General features: G+C 35.7%; 1 protein-coding gene across 1 annotated transcript in view; it reads left to right on the top strand.

The window, feature by feature from the left end:
* slc4a2a (solute carrier family 4 member 2a) overlaps positions 1–22,082 on the top strand; it is a 330,719-nt gene that overhangs the window by 70,235 nt on the left and 238,402 nt on the right. Inside the window, exon 2 of the mRNA XM_039753217.1 lies at positions 6,697–6,755. The gene's annotated coding sequence lies outside the window, so the exon portion shown is untranslated. The remainder of the gene's footprint in view (positions 1–6,696; positions 6,756–22,082) is intronic.

The following is a 22,082-nucleotide window of genomic DNA, read 5'->3' as shown; positions in this document are numbered from 1 at the left end:
CTCATCAATGCCCTTAACAAAATAACTAACTATAGTTTGTATGTGGAAGCATACTTCGGACATTTAGTATGGATCATTGAGATAATTCTGGTATAATAAAAGTTTATTGCCTCATAGGATCGATTTTTTTTTTTTTTTTAATTCAGCATCAAATTTGTGTGTACCTTTTTCACCCAGAGCTAGAGATTTTCTAGAATTTTAATCCCCCACTTTGACTGACATCATTTCAATATGCTTTCTTCGTAGTTGATTCTGTGATATTGTTGAAGCAGGTTTATCTGTTAAACAAGTTATCATATTTTGACATTTAGGTACCTCTTACTGTGTTTCTTAAGGGAAATTGTTTTCCAGAATTATTTTGAGCTATGCTTTTTATGAAATTTACTTTTTGGTTTTGTGCTTAAAATACACCGTACTTTTAGTGATTTAATAGTGTTTGTGATAAGTTCTTCATTGTGCTGCTCCTGAATTTCCATGAAAGGTTATTAATTCATTGGTGAAATTATGCAACTTACTGTAAGTATTTGTGTTCAATACTTATCATGTATGATTGGCTACATATGAACACGAACAGTCGGTAAGTTTGTTTTTCATTGTTGCACGTCATTTTGTCAACAAAAGAAATTTGTTTTAGCGGTAATTAATTTTATAAATTCTATTCCGATCAATGAAATCCTTGTTTTATAATTTTTCTGGTAGGAGATCATTTTTTAAGTATTGATATTCTTTAAAATTTTGAAATTTACATATTCTACCTTTCTGATTTGCGCTACACATTTGCTATTTGGTCCTTTAATTTCACAAATTGTATTTCATATATGTTTTGATCTTGCATCAATTTTGTCCTGTTAGTGAATTGACATTTTTCTCGTTTTTGTGTTTTTTGGATTGCCTGAACATTTTTTTAATACCTATATTTAATTTTTTATTTAAAAAGCAAACAGCATCGCAAAAGCGGAAGAAAATTAATCCATTGCATACATGTTTAGGTCTGATTTTTCATATAAACAGAATGAAAGAGTTAATTATTCATCTTATTTAGTAACAATTTATTAACTACGTTACATGTATTATTATTTTTAACTGTTATTTAACTTGTCAACAATGCAAAGAAATTACATGGTACAAGCACAAAATAACACAGCAACTGGAAATTTATCTAATCGGGTAAAAGAACTATCAAATAAATTTGAAATTTAAATAGGTACTTGTTTTGTTTCACAAGTTGACATATTCATACAATTATTATATAATCTCTGCGAGTGGAGAACACTCCAGATTTTTTTTGTTTTGTTATTTTTCATAGATAAGACAAGGAAGGCCGGTTCATTTCGTGTTTGTTTTTTTTTTGTTTTTTTTTCTTTTTCTATCACAGCAGATATTTGCATCGGGATTGGGGAATTTAGGGTATGTGTATTATTTTTCATTCTGTTCTAATATGTTCATTTTACACTTACTGGACTTTAATCTTTGAGTAATTTTACCTGTTTTTGTCCATTGACTGGGAAGCTTGAGTGGAGGGCGAGTAAGGAATTGAAGGGCAAGTACGGTTTGGTGTGGCCGAGTCCAGACTTCGGTCCAGAACAGTCAGAGTTTGTAACATGCTGCCATCCGAGCATGAGCAGTTGTTAAAGTGGTGTGATAGCAAAAACATACTCATAATCATTTATTTTTTCCCCTAACAGTGCCTCATAGCATGCTGAAGGCTTTGCCTTTATATTAGACACCTGGCACACTTTTGTGCAGAACTGCATAATGTGTCATAAAACACAGAACTGTTCATGAACAACTGTTCATTCCAGGCAAAATGCTGATGCCTTTTCACTCAGTACATGACAAGCAAACCTGAAAAATCTGGCCACAAATTTTGGATATCTGCAGATGTAAACAGCAAATCAAGCCAACCAAGTACTTGATTAAGAGTCTTATTTGAATTTTAATAAATTTGCAAACCTTTCAGAAAACATGTTTTTATTTTGTAGTTTTTGTCATTGTGTGTAGATTGAGGGGCATCTCCATTTAAAATTATATCTATCTATGACACAAAGTTTGCAGAAGATGGAGTATGAATCCATTTTTTATGTTAAAAACTATTACCTGTCTGGAGAAAGATCCGAAGATGATGATGATTGTTTTTTTTTTTTTTTTCACCAGCTACTTGCAGTTTACATACATGTACATACTGTGAAATATGTGGGTATGGTGTACTTTTTTCTTCTCTAAAAACTAAAAACACAGAAAATATTTGTTTTTACTTCTATTTGTTATTTTATATGCCCAGTGGAAGTAGAACTGTTTTGCTTTTAATGCCAAAATTTGGAAGCAGTTTAATGCTACAAAGCGTCTCTGGAAATTTTACCAAAAAAAGCATATGCTAATAATTTAATTGAACATATAAGCAAAAAGTAGACTTTGTGCCAAGATATTATTATTATTTTTTTTAACATATGTTAAGACTGCTCATATAAGGCTATCTATCGTTTGAGAGGCAGTGCAATAGGAATTCTGAATAATGAGCTGAAGAGCAAGACCACAAATCTAGATACCACTTGGCATAGTGTCAGTGGTTATAGTAAATGCGTGCTGGTTCTAGTGTTAAAAAGAGAGGATTTTTTTTCCTCTAATCATTTCCTCTGCGGAATCTTTGGTAAAATTTTGCTGTGATGTATTCAATTTTGAGAACCATTATGAATATGCAGACCATATGATAAGAACATTTGAATCCAAATAGGGTATTATTTGTTCATTCTTGCTTGTTGCTGTTTCTTTGCATCCTTGCCCAATGACAATTGCCACGCCCTCTCTACCCTCACAAGTTTGCTGAAAGTTAGAGTAGTTTGATCCTGAATTGCATCTCTGGAATTTATAAGAGTGAATGCAGTACTTTCTTGCCTACCATTTGACATTTCTCAGACTCGAAATGTTTTTCCTCAATCCATTGTCTCCTTAATTTCCCATCTTTTAATCAGATCTACACAATTGCAATGGATCTCCTCAATGACTGGTGCCATTTTTGAGGTGTCAGCCAAGGTAAGAAGGGCTAAAAATGATTCTAGTTGGCTTTTGCACTTTTGGTGCACCAGAAATTCTCTTGAAGAAAGAACAGAAAGCTTTTTAGATAAAAAGGTATAGGACCACTGTGTAGATCTCAGAATTAAACAATATATATTGTATTGAAATGGTTAATATATTACCACCAGAAATTCATTTTTTGTCTTCTGGAAAGGACATACAAGTATATTTGAATAAAATACAAGTGGAACAAAAATGCTGTATTTGCACAGGCATTTTCTGTTGCTATTTTTGGTTGAATTGTGCCTATTAGCATCTCCATTTTGTAGCCACAAGAGGGAGCACTTGTTCTAAACAAAACAATTGATTAAACTAGTAGTGTACAGAGAATCGGAATGTAAACATATTGATTTGATTCTCCTGATTTAATGCATCAGTACCCTTAATCTCTAATTTATGCCAGTTTTTGTTCTTGGGTAATTTGTTTTTATATTTTGCGTAAGCTCACAGTAAAACAACATGAATTTCACTTATTTAACAGGAGGTGCAAAATGAACAGTAGAGAGGGTGACACCACTTAATCAGTATTTCAGGTTGCTGCATTTGATGTATTATAAAGCCCCCCACCTCCTTGCCATTATAATCTGATACTTAGATCACTGTAACCACTTATTGCACATGTTACAACGTTGCCATAATTGTTAACAATTCTTGATAAGCAAGAGTGACTGTATATCTTTTTTTTTTTATTTTATTTTATTTTATTTATTTTTTTTTTTAAAGAAATGTTGTAAGGGCACTGTTTTGCACTGCATCACTTAACTTGAAGGCATATGTTGTGCTACCAACCTTTGTGGATACTAAAGGCAATTCTCCTGAACAAATTACCTTTTGTCAGAGACTCTGCCCCCAACTCTGATTGTTGTTGCCACATTGGGTAATGCTAAATGTATAGATTAATTAGTGGTGATGGAGAGACAACTATCTGAAAAGAGAACATTTAAGTCATCATCTCTAAAGATATCTTATAGCATTACTTAGTCTGCAGGTGTCTAAATCTTCAGCCTTGGCTTCTAATGTTGCAACTTCTGTCTATGAATCACAGTGGGTGATCTAACTGACAAGATCTGCTAAAGTTTGGCCCTCTTTTCTTCCCAACAAGGCACTTTCCAAATATGCCGCTATATGAGGTGAGTAGATTGCAGGGTGTAGAATAGTAAAAGACTGATTTTAACCCTATGTTCCATATCTGGGCTAGTGCCCGTGAGTAAAATCTTCAAGAGTCAACATCCTGGGGCCAATGTGTCATAGCTGAAGTGTGAGAAATTCATGGAGGTAGTCATTTGGGTGTCTAATGCCTGCTGAAGTGGCTGAGTCGCAGTCACACTGCACTGAAGCAGCTTCCTGTTTTAGTGTCAGGGTGGGGAGAGGGCAGATGGTTGAGTACAGAATAGGTCCTGGAAGGCTTGTGCCTCCTAGATTTGCTGAGATTTCTTTCTAAGACCAAGTGTGATCTCCCTGTACCATATAACTGATTTCAGAGATTTTTTTTGTAACTACAGTTTTAATTAAACAAGAGTACCACTGTATTTTAGAAAAATATTGTTTAATAACTTTAGTTTTGTGGTACAGATTTACAAGTGACCAATCGTTTAGTTAACATCCAGTCTCGTACTGTGTCCTTAGTACTAGAAGTGTGGCCAAGCTGCAGTACAGTTCTATTATGGCTGTAACTTGTAAAAACAAGAGGGTCTTGTGTAAATTGTATAAGTAGCTACTCGCCTTCTGATTCTTTAATTCCCATTTGGTGGTATTGGTGGTAGTAATAGTGTAAAACAGCACAATGAAATTCATTTTGGCATGTCTGATAAACATGTAATACTCCTGTTTGCAATAGTCTGCATGTGTTGCTTATAATAAGCCGGTTTTTGTAAGTTTAGTCATTTAAAGTGGTCCAGATCACATGTCAGTCATTTCAAGGTGTTTTTTTTTTTTTTTCTTCTTTTTTTTTTCTCCACCAGATTTATTTTAACTGTTCATCTTGGTCCTTTCATCAACTTATTAAATGTTTTCCTTTTTTAAGTTTTCTGTCATTGACTTTTTGACTGTTGCACAGAGCAAAGGATTTCTTATACAAAACAAAAAAGTTACTTGATGCAGGTTTAGTAATGATTACTGCATTGTTAACGCTTCTAAGTAAAGCATTCTCTATGCTACAGCTGGGTAATGGCCCCAGTATGTTTGGCTGAAACTTACCTGTAATGCAGAAACAATAGGGCTAAGTGGCCTAGCAGCTACTGCTTTTTCTATTTTCCTTCTTTCTTTTTTATAATGGATACCTCAGGAGAGACACTGCCTCCCACATCTTTAGCAAGAGACTGTGTTTAGGGCAGTAGTATCATGACATTAAAGTGGAGCTATTTACATTTCTGCCTTAAACCCTATCTCATAACTTATCCCACTCCTGCTTCTCTTTATCTTAGTAAATTTACCTGAGTGTGCTTTTTTAATTACTGAAATTACTCATTTTTAATCATTGGATTACTGTTCTATCATACTAACAATATTACATTAAGGAACAAATGATGGATCAGTCTTGTGGAAATATATATATTTTTTCTTTTATTGAATAAAGTGGTGAAATAACCCCTTACATTCTTTTATAAAATTTTAAAATGCTCATTGATATAACTAAATAAGTTAAAAATAAATATACAATACTAATATCCTTACCATTATGCACAGAATCCCACTTTTTTGTATTATTCTCATGAAAATGAACGATGTTAGCTGTTAGATGAATAGTTTGAATTTGTGAAAGATGCACTGTGGTGATACAAGTCACTTGTAGCTAAGGAGAAGTTGGTTGTGATGAAAACAGGCTTACAAGTTTTGAGATGTCTTTAGGAGTTGTAAATGTGTCATCAGTTTATTGAACTCAAAATACAATGTTAAGTAATAAATTGTACTGCTCAGCACAAATCATTGCACAACAGCAATGAAAAGTATCCTGTTGGTCAAGGTTTTGCACATGATGCCTAATCAGAAATATTATTGAGCTTATAGCTTAGGCTTTTGTGAATTTTTCAAGGCTGACAAAAGTGGTATGCTGTTAAAGGGGTGAGAGATAAACAAATTGTTTTCTACTTGTATAGGCCCTTAATCCATGTCCACTTAGAATCTATTATTTCAAGCGAGGTAAAAACAGCACTATCTTGTTATTGTAGTATGGCATGAAGGAATGGGATGTATATCATATTAAAAATAATGACATTATTTGTTTATTAGTTTCTAATTGAAAATAGTTGAGAAGTCAAAAGGGTGAAGAATGCTTCTCATAAGAGCTGCATGGTACCAGAAAATTAAATACCCTTAATAGAGATTTTCATGAACTGATTTATGCTAGTTTTTCTGGGTGTGGTAGTTTAGGATGAAAATGCAGACTTTTTTTTTTTTTGGTCAAAGACTGTTTCAGCCTTTTGCTGTTGAGTCATATCTGGTCACATGGAAGCCTGGGAGAGGAAGAAATATAATCCAAAAGAGGAAGGCTTGAATTAACAAGGCATTCTTACAGGGACTGCCTGCCTGTGTGTGTGTATGTGTGTAGTTTTCAGTGGAGCGGATAAAAAAACGTCGCCAGCTCTTGATTTGCTCATTCATTGTTTTTCTTCCTTTTGTCTGCAGTGGGTCTCGGCTTTGCACTGCGATGTCTGGAGTAGCTCTCCTGCAGTAAATATATTAAGGTAAGCTCCTCATTTTCTTTTGTTGTTTTCCTCACAGGCTTTGCATGTGTTGGCAGTCTTATGGCATGCAGCTGAAACTCTGCATTGTCCTGAGGTCACCTTTACTCAAAATGCTGTTTGATAAGTCATCATTTGCAGGTCTGGCTAAGTAATGTTTATGTTCACATTTAATGTCACTTTTCTTTTTTTGGCTTATCTTTAAAGCTTAATGCTTCTAAAGTCATTTGGGATGTTAAAGTTTAACAAAATCCGTTCTATTTAAAGAAATCTACTGTGTCCCAGGTGATATATTACCAGGTTTTTAATTCTGTTGCCTCACAAAATCCAGTCTGCAAATAGGGGAAGAGTTTACATCCTGTTAATTTAGTTATTTTATATGTGTTATATAGAATTTAATAATTAAAATCCTCTGGTAGACTACAGTATCATATGCACCATGGCCAAAGGTTATTGGAATACCATTAATTATTGAAAATTATGTAACAAATTGATGTCCAAAACACTGAAGTCTGTAGTATGTTTTGTGGATTTAAATAAAACTGAAGCTCTAATTGACCTCAATATCCTTTTGTGTACTTTAAAATAATGTGAAAAAATTTAACATAAATAACATATATATATTGAATATATTTGCAAGGATACTATTGTAATTCAACAATTACGTTTTACAGGAAATTAAGAAAAATCTAAATGACTTCCAAATGTTTATTTAGTTAGTTTCTGAGGTTTGACATTTATCTTGTCAGATTGATATTAAACATTGGCATGGCATTCTTTTCAGTTGAAAAGTTTATTACAGACTTTCTTTGTACCTTCTGTGTGAAGAAGTTGTCTGAAAACACTTTTATTTTCCATTTGTGTCCTCATGCGTGAGTTAACTGTTTAGATCTCCCGGATGCATTTTGCTTTCAAAATCAAATATATGTTACATTTCTGTGTAGAAATAAACTAGATTAGGCTTATGAAAGCAATTTTATTTTCTGCTAATTTGTAGTCATAACCCACTGAAAAGATGTAGATAACTGAAAGAAGCAGATGGTTATCCAGGAGTACCCAAAATTTTTAGTGGCTGCTTAAGGGAGTTTTGATAGTATTAGACAAAGTAATCACAAGACTGTACTCACTGGTACTGTAATCTAATGCTAAACCCTTAACTATTTTTCATATATAGTAGCCTGATTCAGTAGAAACATTCACATCTGCTGAATGTTCACATAATAATTTAATTCTGTTATTTCTGCAGGGCAGATTATGTTGGTCATTGTGGCTGTAATTAAGAAGCATTTGGTTAGGTCTGAAATAGTAACATTTGTAGGTTTTCTCTCTATATGGGAGTTTTCTCAAAATTAAATAGAACTCCTTTGGATTCTCTTAGATCAGATTACATTTTATTTGTCTCCTAGGGGAAATTTTTAATTTTGTTGTTTAGATTTGACTTTATACTGTAAAAACCCCTGTGATGTTATACTTGCGTAGTAAATTCATTATCTTAAACCGTTAACCTAATTTTTAGTTTAAAATATTGCAGCCTTTCTTCATTCCCATATGGGTGTTATACCACTGACCAAGTAAAACTTAATGGATGTGTGCGTTTGTTTCTGTTTAGAGAGAGAGAGTGTGTGTAAGTGTCCTAAAATACTTGTGGATCTGAAGATGGAAAAAAATTCTTCAAACCTCAGATCACCTGTAAAAACTGTAAAATTTATTTGCAGTATGCATTTTCAGGCCAACACTTTATCATTCAGCAGAAAATATTGTGGAAGTAATATGTTATTTTTAAGTCATCACCTCATTGTTTGCAAATTCATTCCATGTGGTTAAAAAAAATCAATTTTGGTTTATTATGAACTTTTCTCTTTATTCCATCACCCAGAAATTCAAAACATTAGCAATGAGGAAAAAAACTTAATTAGAGTAAAATAGCTGAGGAAAAAAGTTAAATCGGAGTAAAATAGTTATGTTTTTGACACAAAATTAGAAAATTTCTTTGATGTGCTGTTTTGTGAGTATCTATATTTTCTGTTAGTCAAATATAAATAATGTGGATAAGATATTAGATAGGAAGAATCGGCACTTGTCGAGCTGAGGGTCAAATTGGAATGAGTTGGTAAGGTTTGTGCTGTTGAGCCTAACTGCTTGTTATTTGGTGTATAAATTAGAGAATTATATATTTAATACTGTGCATCTGTATGATTGTATGATATTATTCAAACAATTTGTAAACAAAATACACAGTTTTATGTGTAGGGGTTGAAGAATTTTGAACTAAGGTTTCTATAAAAGGTGATTTATAATATTGTAATAAGTAAGTATTGTAGACAAAATTCTTATTGTTTATGCTCGTTGAAAATTTTAGTATGTGCAAATTATCCACTGTTAATGTGTGAAATTAACCACAACTAATGTTTGATCCTGACTGTAAGGGATTGATTCTGGGTTAGGTGTTTGTCTTTGCAGGTAAGAGAAATCATACTGTACTACAAGACCGAGACTGAAGTTGAGCAAAAAACTACACGTACTGTCTTCACATTATTCTATGTAATTTCGCAGGCTAAGGGGACAATGTTTCATCTGCCTTGTGTAAAGAATGTATTACTGATTATTCAGACCCTTTTATGGACAGCTTATCATATGAAATCTTATTATGATATCGACGTAGCTTTTAGACCTCAGTGAAGATCTCTATACAAAGAAAAATAAATTGAAATAATTGTTGGAAGCCCTGTGAAATGTCAGTCCCATATTGAATAGTCTGACAGTATGGTTGCAAGAGAGGTTAACTTACAAACATTGAGAAATTATGCCTTATGCCTTTTCCCTAGGAAAATTTCAGCAAAGTTTACAGTTTAGAACATTTTAGAATATGAGAACAAATATGACAAGAACTGGCCATTCAGCCCCAATAAATCAAATACAATTAATATAACCAATAGTTCTTAAATATACTGTTATCTGACACACAAATTTAGCAACTCACTCCATATGTCTATAGCTGTGTGTGTGAAGAAGAACCTTCTAACATTTTGGCAGAATTTATCATTTTAAAGTTAGTGTCCTCGTATTCTTCTTGTGGAGCTCATTTTGAAGTCACAGGTCAGATCCTTAAGTATTGATTACCTTTATAATTTTGAACTCTTAAATTAATCATGCCACATCTTAGTCTTAGTCTTTGCTTAAAGTGAAAGGGGTCAACTCTTTCAACTATTCTTCATATCTCATATCTGAGAGTTCTGGAATAAGCCTAATCATTCATATCTGGAATTTTTCTAGTACTGCTGTATTTTTTTTGGTAATGGAGAGACCATACTTTTCCAGATGGGACCTCTTAACTGTGTAGCTTGAGTGTAACCTCCCTTAGCTTGTAATTAACGTATCAAACTATATAACTTGTCATCCTATTCTCTTTCATAATTGCGTGGCTTAATTTACAATAAATATGTCAGATTTCAAGCAAATGAAGCCAAGTGGATTTTTTGTCATACCATCCATGCAAAGTGTTGTTTCATATAGTGGAACAAAATGACATTCTCCAGGATTGGAGTGCAACATATACGTAGACATAAGACAAGTACAAGACAGTTAAAGAACTATACTACTATAAATAAATAAATAAAATAAAAATGCATAAGTTAATAGATAATGGTTTGAAATAGATAGTAATAAAGAATAACTAATAGTAAAAACAGCAGTAGTAACAATTGCAACAAATGTACTGCATATAAATAAGATGTTATGAGCACCTCTGAGTGCAAGAAGGCAGCACAAAGTTCAGACTCTGGACAGTCAAGGGGTAGAAGCTGTTGTAGAACCTGGTAGAACTGGTTTGCATGCTGCAGTGCCCTCTCCCAGATGGAAGTGGGATAAAGAGACCGTTGGAGGGTTGGAAGCAGTCATTCACAATGCTATAGGCAACATTTTATAAAGGTGTCTTTAATGGTGAGCAAAGAGGTCCCAGTTATCTTTTTTTAACATATAATGCACATGGTCATTTCAAATTTATTTATATATTCATTGCCATTATGTCAGTGATTCTTAACAGGGCCCGGCGCACTACAAAATACTAGTAAACTTACATAGGCAGTCCTAGAGGACTGAAAGGTTTGAGAAAGTACTTACTTATGTAATATCACATGACCAAACTGGATTCATTACCACTAGAATTACCAAAGCCTATGAAAAAACTCATAATTCTAGAACACCTTAAATCCCTTCGCATCTCTCCGTAAGCATCTTTTGTCTTGTAAGTGTATTGATCAACACAAGCATCAAGCTGCCTGCTATATCATACACAAAAAGTGCAAGTATAATATGACAGCTTCTGTGGTGCAGCGGTAAGAACTGCTGACTTGTAATCGAGAGACTGCTGGTTCAATTCTGGCTGCCTCACAAATTTACCGTTTTGAGTAGTGAGCTGCTCTTATTGTTAATATTACACAATAAAAACATACATTTGATTTTCGTCTGTAACAGCTGATGTACTTGTAAAAGTTAACCCCCCCCAACACTTATTCTCTCAGTCACAATCACAATATAACCCCACACACACACACCCTTGTGTATCAAACACTTGTGTATTATGCCTTCCTGGTATCTCATTGACACTTGAATTTTTTCTATTCAGTTTTGAGTGTTCCTGCTCACGCTGAATTAGTATGCATCTTATAATCCATGATGTCAAAGCCGCACTGACAAAAAACAGAGACATGGGTATATATGATATTTAAAATTATTAATTTTATGACCTGTATAGTACATTTTGGAAAACATTGTAGCACTGATGGGCAGCATGGTGGCGCAGTGGGTAGAGCTGCTGCCTTGCAGTTAGGCAACCTGGGTTTGCTTCCCGGGTCCTCCCCGCATGGAGTTTGCATGTTCTCCCTGTGTCTGCGTGAGTTTCCTCCCACAGTCCAAAGACATGCAGGTTAGGTGCATTGACGATTCTAAATTGTGCTTGGGGTGTGTGTGTGTGTGTGTGTGCGTGTTCTGCGGTGGGCTGGTGCCCTGAGTGGGGTTTGTTTCCTGCCTTGCGCCCTGTGTTGGCTGGGATTTGCTCCAGCAGACCCCCGTGACCCTGTAGTTAGGATATAGCACGTTGGACGGATGGCAGGATGTAGCACTGACACAACATTATTCATATTCATTCACATACCTTCTTGCAGTTGTAAACAGTGACCACGTTTTTTTTTTTTTATCCTATCTTGCCCAGTCTCCATATTTTGGTGCATGGTGGTGTTTCTTTTGTACTCCAGGACATGCAGAGGACAAAATAGTACAAAGAGGTCAGTTCCGCACAAATTCAAATGTTAACAGTTCCCATACACCCAAGGACAGTCCTTCCTACATTTACGACATGTGTGCATGTTGCAATGTACACACCTCTCAATGTGCTGTGGTTCCAATTGCATTGAAGTTGCACCTGATACTGACTGAGTTTGCTTTCCTGGGGGAAGTGGCGGTCTTGGAACAGAAGCTTGTCGATGTTGCATCCTCTTTCTTTTTCCATTGCCTTTTCTTGTAAGAAGCAAAAATGAAGTTCCTCTGCAAGGTGAGCCAAGAACACTCTTCTTTTCTCAATGGACCCCGTGCATGCCTTGCACAGTACATGTGCGTTGATTGCTGCCAGGTCAAGCATGTTAGCACACAACAACTGGCCACCAGCGTGTTCCTGCTCGCTCTGAATAAGTTCACACCTTTTGGTGCATGATGTCAACACAGCACTGGGAGGAAAAAAGACAAATAAATGTGACATTTTGAAGAAATTATTTTATGACCTGAATAGTACCAATTACAAAACACCATAGCACTAATGTAGTATTATTTGAAAATGAACAACAGATCAGGTGTAAATTTATGGTACTTGTTAAAGTTAGCTTTTTTTCCAGTTCAGTCATGTTCACGCTGACCACCCCCCACCCCGATCTGATCCTTATTAACAGCGTCATTGTGAATTTATGGAGAGGTGCGAAGGGATTTAAGGTGGGCTGGGATTACAAGTTTTTTCATAGGTCATCATTATCTTGCTTTCTTCACAACAGGCTGCAATCCTGTCTCAATATGGCTGCTTAGCCTTGCTTCTCAGTGTGATCTTCTTGTCAGTCCATGGTGTGTGACAGAGAGAAAGGGAGGTGTAAAGTAACCAAATCTATATATTCTTTGTCCAGATCATTACATCAATAGGGCATTGTGCTATAATGTGGCCTCTGATTCAAACCAATTCCAAACAGCCATATTTCAGACCTATGGGGGCACATGATTCCTTTTACACATGCCTCCAAAACCATTTCTTGAGCTGATTCTTGCCAGCTAGGTAGTCTGGCTTTCCTGTGGGGGTTGATTGAGAGAGTCCTGTAGAGAACCACTTGCCAAACTGGTTTTAGGCACTCCCCCTCATCCAATCCTGTCATAAAATTTCTCGCTATCCTGATTCTGTCCTAAAGGGAGTGTGGTTAGTGAATATCAAACCATTGCTGTTCTTATGAGTGATATAACACTAATATTACATTATTTTGTCCAAGTTACAAATAAAGACATAAAAATATTTAGCAATGTGTATACAAAATTTCACACCACAACATGAGCAAAAATCTTTAAATACTAATCAGACAGCCTTGGTGTCACAATTTTTCTTACACCAAATATAGATGTCAATGGGTTATTATCATTTGAGCTTAAAGTGAATAAATATGTTGATTGTAATAGCCTATACCACAATACTATCTTGTAGATTTATACAAACTCACCTTTTACAACTTAGTGGGTAAATGATGTTCTATATTATTTGAAATTGCAAAAAATCTAATTCTCACTTGGATGCACTATACAAAGCTATTTTAAAACACCGCAAGACTTAAAAAAAATAGAACAAGGATTCATATGACTGGGAGTTCCACTGTTTGTACTTCAAGTTCTGCCAATTTTATCTGCTTTCTTGTGCACTTACTTTCTTAAAATACAATTTAAAAAAATGAAAGTAATTCCAAAATAGTAAAATCACAAAAAAATCAAGTTACAGCAGGGCTGTCAAATTTATTAGATTTGATAAACTTCATTATTCCCATGGGCAAATTCAGATGCATACAAAAGCAGAACCATAAAAAACAAGGCTACAATAATATCGGCAATTAATCAATCAGTTGATAAAAAAATAAAAAGTGAATTTAAAAAAAATAATGTATATTGCACATGTGTAGATATCATCAATATTCAAAACATGATACATATGCCACACTGTGACAATTTGTTTTCTATAAGACCTCCTTTAACATACATTTCCATATACAGTAATCCCTCGCTATATCGCACTTCGACTTTCGCGGTTTCACTCCATCGCGGATTTTAAATGTAAGCATATCAAAATATATATCACAGATTTTTCACTGGTTCGCTGCTTTCTGCGGACAATGCGTCTTTTAATTTAGGTTACATGCTTCCTCAGTTTGATTGCCCAGTTGATTTCATACAAGGGACGCTATTGGCGGATGGCTTAGAAGCTACCCAATCAGAGCATGTATTACATATTAACTAAACTCCTCAATGCTATAAGATATGCTTCCCGCATGGCGCTTGTTTTGTTTGCTTCTCTCTGTCTATCTCACTCTCTCTCTCTGCCTGACAGAGGGGGTGTGAGCAGAGGGGGCTGTTTACACAGTGGCTGTTTGCCTAGAAGATAGGACGCTCCTCTACAAAATGCCGCTTTATCGTGGTGCTTCCATATACTTAAAAGCACGTATTGATTTTTTGATTGTTTGCTTTTCTTAGCGAGTGCTCTCTGACATTATCTGCTCCTGACGGCGCTCTTTTGAAGATAAGATATGTTTGCATTCTTTTAATTGTGAGAAAGAACTGCCATCTCTGTCTTGTAATGAAGCACAGTTTAAACGTTTGACTAAAAGGTGTTATTTCATGTCTAGAGGGCTCTAATAATTTTAACAGTGTGGGAGAGTTTTTAAGGGCTTAAAATATATAAAAATAACCATACAAACATATGGTTTCTACTTCGCGGATTTTCACCTATCGCGGGGGGGTCTGGAACGCAACCCCCGCGATCGAGGAGGGATTACTGTATAGATTGTATCTGTACATACTTTACATTAACACTTTGCACTAAAATGCATCTTCAGCCTTGGCTTGCATTTACCTGCACAGCATGGTACGTCGTAGCTACTAACCTGTGGCTAGATCTACTCATAATGATCCAACAAAAAAAAAAGTAAAAAGAACTTGTTATGCCACACTCTCATAAAGAGGTATAGTGTTTCAGCGAGATGCGAAAGATTTAACAGTCTAATAAAGATGATGTTAGGTTAGTTTCAGACATGTTGTTGGAGCCAGTGCTCTCACTTTTTAAAGTGGAACAGGTGTGGGGGCTGATCAACCTTGTGAATTACTTGACTTGTGCCACATCCCAGCATGATGCTTTTGTCTTCTGACTTGATTGTTATATTTGGAGCAGAAGCACATTTGCATTGTGATTTGTGTTAAATGTGGTAATAGCTAGTATAAGCCCTCTGGGGCAGAATCCAGGGGATACCATTACAGCTTCTGGAATTAAGTTATGAAAAAATATCTTGCTACTACTTATTCTGCATTTCAAAAGTTACTTTTGATTTTTCATTTCAAGAAACACTTAATCAATTTATACTTCATTTATTAAATGACACTCAAGCCAACTGTGCCATGAGTAGCTTTTGTTGTTTTCAGAAATATCTGCTGTGACAAATTCTGTAATTTTGTAATTACTGGTTATTATCTATACCTAATAATGTCTACTTATTGTATATTTTTATTAAGATTTAGTTATACATGCTGTGAATTATATTTAAAATAATAACACAGGTAATGTTGAATCACTAACAGCAAATATTTGTTAATAAATTTAAGTTCAAAAACAAGAACCTATGCCAAGACTGCAGAAGTACAAGAGTGTGGAAATCATGGTCTCTGTAAGGCTGATTCCTATCTGTTATTCAGCTGATTATAGAGCATTTGCCATTCTAACTACTTGATTTTATCAGCAAACTTAACCAGTTTAGTTCTTTATAGTATTAAAATCACCTTTAACATAGTCTATTTTTTTATTTCCTTGTATAAGCTTCTGTGTGCAAGCCAGTTTTGCTTCCATTTATACCCATCCCGCTACACATTGAACTTCTATTTTATTTAGTTTGATAGTTTGATCACAAGCCTCTCATGTGGTATCTTGTCAAAATTTTCTGAAAAATCAAGATAACTTGTGCTTTTGCTTCTTTCTTATAAAATTCTAACATATTAGTTAAACACCCATGTTGACCCACCAAAACATCTGTTCTAGACATTTTATGCTTGTTGTTCTCTTCAATAATTGCTTCCATTAGTTTGCCTGTGATATGCGCTGTCACCTATCTCTTCTGGTGTGGAGTGTGTTTTTGGCATGCTTGGGGAGTTAGACTATGAAGAGCTGTGCGTCGTTGGGAATGCAAGATAGGCATGGGTGATGATTGAGAGAGAGTTAGAATGTGGGCATTGAGAAAGAGTAAGTATGGATGAATGGTTATTATCTATGGTGATGATAGTAAATGTGGGAAACAAATGTTGGTCAGTGAAGCACAAGTAAATAGTAGATGTTTTGAGATGAAAATTGGACTACACAAGGGATCCATTCTAAAGTTGCTTTTCATGATAGTGATGAAGGGGTTGGAGGTCTTTATGCTAATCTGGTTTTTGAGAGTCACTTTAGGGGGAGCACAACCTAACTGTAGGGCACCTGGGCAAATTCTGACAATTCTATGCTACAATACACTACCTTTTCCTCAAATTCAGTGATGCTGAGTTTGACATGTTTGACTTTCTGCCATTTCCTATATATCTAGGCCTAAAGAATCGTTTGAAAGTTCAACATTATAAAGGACTTGCATTGTATTCATCTCAAGGCCTCATCTCTAAAGTTGGAGTTTGAAGTGTCTTAACTCTATTTAAATGTAATTATTAAAAATAAGTTTAAAGATGTTACAATAGTTATTAAAAAAAAAAGTCCTTTTTATTCTTTATTTTTGATGTATACTTTTTCACTCATTATTCTTTTTGCAAGACTGCTCCTTATCTGAGGCCTGATGCAGTTAATTTATCTTTTTTTTTTTTTTCTGTTAGTGGCTGTAATACTGACTATTTAATTACTGTCCTGCCTGCTTCTTTCATTACAACCTGTGCTTACCTACACTCGGTATTAGAGCTCTCAGATAAAATATTGCTATTTGAATATATTTTTTCAAACTGTTATTTGAAGAAAAAAATTTGGGCTTCAATGTAAAAGAGCCACCTCAGGCAACTTGTGTTATTTCATACAATCAATTCTCTGCTGACTTGACACAAATTACCTTGAACAAAGTTTAGACCCATATTCTTGTCTGGTGTCACTACAAAGTATCAAGCTGTATCGTTCACATAATAGTTCTCCGATAAATACTGAATCTCAATTTTTCAGAATTATTCTTAGTTCCTGTGAACAAAAACATATGCTGATTCACTTTTTGTGCACAGACAATCTCATTTTGCAAACACGTCAAAGAAAAACGTAAAATGTTAATAGTATAAGTATAAAAAAACAGAAAAAACAAAAATGTTATTGTAACACCTAACATTTTAAACACACATTTAAATAGTTTTGAATATGTACTTAACTTATAATATGAATATTTGAACCTTAACCTCCTTAGTGTTAGGCTGGGTTTATACTTCACGTGACGTGGCACATGCTGCAGCGGACACTCCTGCTATGCAAGCGTTTTACTGTTTATACTTGCACACGTACTTTACATAAATCTGGAGGAATCCAGCAGGTGGCAGTGTGAGCTATCATCACGGTGAGAACAGGTTTGGCTGTGCTGTGTTGTGAATTGCCTGAAACATCCATTAAATTCCAATGACACCTTACTGCAATATCTCTGAAAAGGATGTTTAATGATTAAATCCATCAATCCAGGGATATGTCCATTCCAGAAAACATTGGACACAAGGCAGAAACAATCCCTGGATGGGGCCTCAGCTCATCGTAAGGTGAATACAAGTACTCACATACTCTGGCGTCATTTTAGCTGCACCAAATCCCCAAATCTGCATATCTTTTGAAGGAAACCGGAGCACAGTGTGGAAACCCAGCAGGAAAACATGTAAACTCTAAACAGGGAATACCAGTGATATGAGTCCCTCCGAGACAGCAGTAATAATAATAATAATACATTTATATAGCGCCTTTCCCATGCTCAAGGCACTTACAGAATTTAAGAAAGAACGACAGGGTATACAGTATATAGCATTGTACAAACCAGATAAATAAATAAAGAAGATTAAGACAGTAAATTCAGAGAAAAAGCCTAACAGACAACATAATTGATGGTCTAGCACACATACATAGGTTACATGAACATCTTGACGTAGAGGTAAACTGAAAGAAGGGTAATAAAGTCAAGTTGAGCTAAAAGCCTTCCTGAACAGATGAGTTTTGAGTTGTTTTTTTAAAAGAATTCATGGAGTCAGCCGACCTGATTAATTTTGTTTGGTCATTCCAGAGTCTGGGCGCTATACTGTACAGCTGAAGGCCCTGTCACCCATGGATAAGATTAGTGTGAGGCACAACAAGATTGCCAGAATTGGAGGACCTTAGTAGGCGGACAGGCACATAGTGATGGAGAAGGTCACTGATGTAGTTTGGTGCAAGGTATATAAATACAGAAGAGAAAAGGGCCAAGGACAGAGCCCTGAGGAACTCCTTGTGTGACTGTTGTTGAGCTCGATCTGCTGTTGCCAAGACTAATAAGCTCTTGTCTATCAGTCAGATAGGACTTGAACCACTGGAGGGTAGTGCCAGAGATACCCTTCATGTTCTTCGTTCAGGACATTAGAATGTCATGTCTGACAGTGTCAAATGCTGCACTGAGGTCTAATAGAATTAATATGCTGGTTTTTCCAGAGTCTGCTGCCATAAGCAAATCATTGGTTACCCGTAGCAGAGCAGTTTCACAGCTGTGCTGCGCCCTGAAACCAGACTGAAAGGGTTCCAGCAAATTTTTAGAGGTTAAGTAATTGGTGAACTGGGAAGCTACAACACGCTGAAGAACTTTTGACAGAAAAGGTAAGTGGGAAATAGGCCGAAAGTTTGTCAGCATCAAGACCAGACTTTTTTAACATTGGGGTTATAGAAGTGATTTTAAAAGTGAGTGGTACATAGCCAGTGTCAAGGGATGAGTTTATTATTGTTGTAACAGTTGGGATTATGGCATGAAAGCAGGAATTAAGTACAGGATTGTGCAGATCCAGGTCGTCTGGATGACTTTGATTTATGCGGGGACGATTCCAGTTCTGCATGAAGATGATTCTTCATGTCGTCAGTTCGCACACTTCTCCATGGACCGGGATTTTTTGGGTGATTTTCTATGTAATAAACTTAAGTTATAGCATAATGAAAATTGCATAATTAGATCTGAACCACCCTATAGTGTGCTGGGGATGGGTTCCAGTACACAAGTAGTCGAGCTCCTCTTACAAAGCAGGTTAACAACCTTAGATGTAACTGGTGAGGACAGAGAAGGAGCTGGATGGAGTGGGAACACAGGGAGAGATATAAACAGATGATGTATTTATGTTATTTGAATTATTTAGATCTTTAATTTTGTTATGGAAAAAGTGGAGGAATTCCTTGTAGACTTCAGCAGAAGAGGTAGTTGGGCCAGATGCAGGTTTAATTAGTTTATTAACTACAGAAAACAAAACCCTTGCTTTATTGTGGCCACTTTCTATTATTCTGCCATAATGGGTGTTCTTGTCAGCAGTTAGTGCTTCTCTGTAAGCTCTTTGGTGGCCAGAGATAGCCTGGATGTGCACAGTGAGGCCAGACTTGCGTGACATTCTCTCAAGGTGTCGGCCAGCTGCTTTCATAGATCGCAATTCTGTATTATACTAAGGAGCTGAACGCTTAAAGGAAGCCTCCTTATGTTTTAAGGGAGCTGTTTTATCTAATGCTGAATGAAGGGCTGAGTTATAGTGGTCAACAAGACTATCTAGTTTTGATGGAATAGGTGCAGACAGTAAAAGATCAGAAATGGATCCAGAAAGGATAGAGGGACAGGTATTTTTAAGGTTTCTGTAAGAAATTTGTTGTTTACAGGTAAGAGGAGGGAGAAGCAATGAGACAATGAATAGTACTGCTTTATGATCAGAGTCCCAAATAAGTGCTGTAAATTTTAGCAGCAGATAGTAAGTACAGATCAGATCCAATACATGACCACCAGATTGGGTGGGAAAATCAACATGTTGTGTCAAGTCAAAACAGTCCAATAAGGATTGGAATTTATTTCTCAGTTTAGATTTAGTATTGTCAGTATGGATGTTGAAATCACCGAGAAGGATAATTTTCTGACAGTAAGAGCTTAGGTGGGTTAAAAGTTCAATCAGATCAGATAAGAAGGATGCATTGTATTTTGGAGGGCGATAAAGAACAATGAGTGAGACGGACCCGACTCTGTTATTAGTTTAAGAGCCAGGCACTCAAAAGACAATGGACAATCAATTGGGATTCGTTTGATGTTTAAATCTACTCTGACAATAACAGCAAGTCCTCCGCCTTGTCTTGAGCTGCGAGGTTCTGTGTAGAAAGTGAATCCAGTTGGTGCCGCCTCCGCGAGAGACATAAATTCGTTTGGTTTTTGCCAAGTCTCTGTTAAACACAGTATATCAAGTTTGGTGTCAGTGATGAATTCTGACAGTACCAATGCTTTGCCATTAACACTAGAATTACCAGATCCTATGAAAAAACTCGTAAATTCGTCCCACCTTAAATCGCTTCTTAAAATCATTCACAGCTCTCCACCAGTGTCTTTTGTCATCTAAATGTGCTGATAAAATCAGGCTGCAAGCAGCCGGCTATTCCATCCCCCCACCGTCTTAGAACATGCACAAACTTCTCCCAGCTCATGCCTTGATTGATTTTCTGGGAGTGAAGTGGAGTTTTAGAGTGGAAATAATAGATCGTTGTTTGGAACACATACGTTTCATGTCTGTTCCGTTTCTACAGTAATCTGTGTAAACACATTGTTAAAAGAGAAACGTTTTTTATATTCTACTAGTAGATGACAAAATGTAGGCATAAACTATATAATGTATGAAGCCTGAAGTATCAAAGAAATACTTTCACAAAAGATACAAATCTAACACAACAATTGCGCTTTTATTCAAAAATATAACTGCAGAAACAAAAAGCCGCCTTAACATGCGACATTGACATCCATTTATTAGGACTTCCTCCGTGGCGCAATAGAATCAGCTACCGACTGGGAATCAAAAGGTCGCAAGTTCAATCCTGCACCACTCCATTTTGAGAAGTAAACTGCTCTTAGGCTTACTATTTTAGAATAAAAACATACATTTGATTTTGATTTCAGTCTGTAACAAGCGGTGTAATTTATGATACTTGTAAAGGTTAGCTTTGTTTTTTTTTTTTGTCAGTTTTATTATCTTAGCTGCGTTCATGAGCCCAAATACACCCCACACCCGCATCTGACACTGCTGTTTACATATATATGCACTGTAACAGTAATGTGCATTACACACATTTTTGAGCATGCCCTCTGCACACATCTTGTGACTTTAGTCTTTAGGAAGTAAGTAAATAAATAAAGGTAAATCGTGTCATAAAATGATTTCTTCAAAACGTTGAATGTTATTTATTTGGCATGGACATGCTCAAAAAATACATGTGTAATGCCACAAAAAGTTTATTTATTTACTTACTTCCTAAAGTCACAATTAGTGTGCAGAGGGCATGCTCAAAAATGTGTGTAATGCCACAAAAAGTGCCTGCTGACACTTTAGTATGCAAGCAATGGTATGTGCATTCTTGCTCCGATGTAGAAGGGAGCTGAGTTTACCTCTGTTACAGTGCGTCTATGTGAAAACAGCAGTGTCAGATGCGGGGGTGGGGTGTGTTTGGGCTCGTGAACGCAGCTGAGATAATAAAACTGACAAAAAAAAAAAAAACAAAGCTAACCTTTACAAGTATCATAAATTACACCGGCTGTTATAGACTGAAATCAAATGTATGTTTTTATTCTAAAATAGTAAGACTAAGAGAAGTTTACTTCTCAAAACGGAGTGGTGCAGGATCGAACTTGCAACCTTTTGATTCCCAGTCAGTAGCTGATTCTATTGCGCCACAGAGACAGTCCTAATAAACAGATGTCAATGTCGCATGTTAAGGCGGCTTTTTGTTTCTGCAGTTATATTTTTGAATAAAAGCTCAATTGTTGTGTTAGATTTGTATCTTTTGTGAAAGTATTTCTTTGATACTTCAGGCTTCAT

The sequence above is a fragment of the Polypterus senegalus genome, chromosome 5, assembly GCF_016835505.1.
Source record: "Polypterus senegalus isolate Bchr_013 chromosome 5, ASM1683550v1, whole genome shotgun sequence".
Classification (NCBI taxonomy): Eukaryota; Metazoa; Chordata; class Cladistia; order Polypteriformes; family Polypteridae; genus Polypterus; species Polypterus senegalus.
Note: the sequence above shows the minus strand (reverse complement) of the source record. Positions and strands in the feature narration are given on the sequence as shown.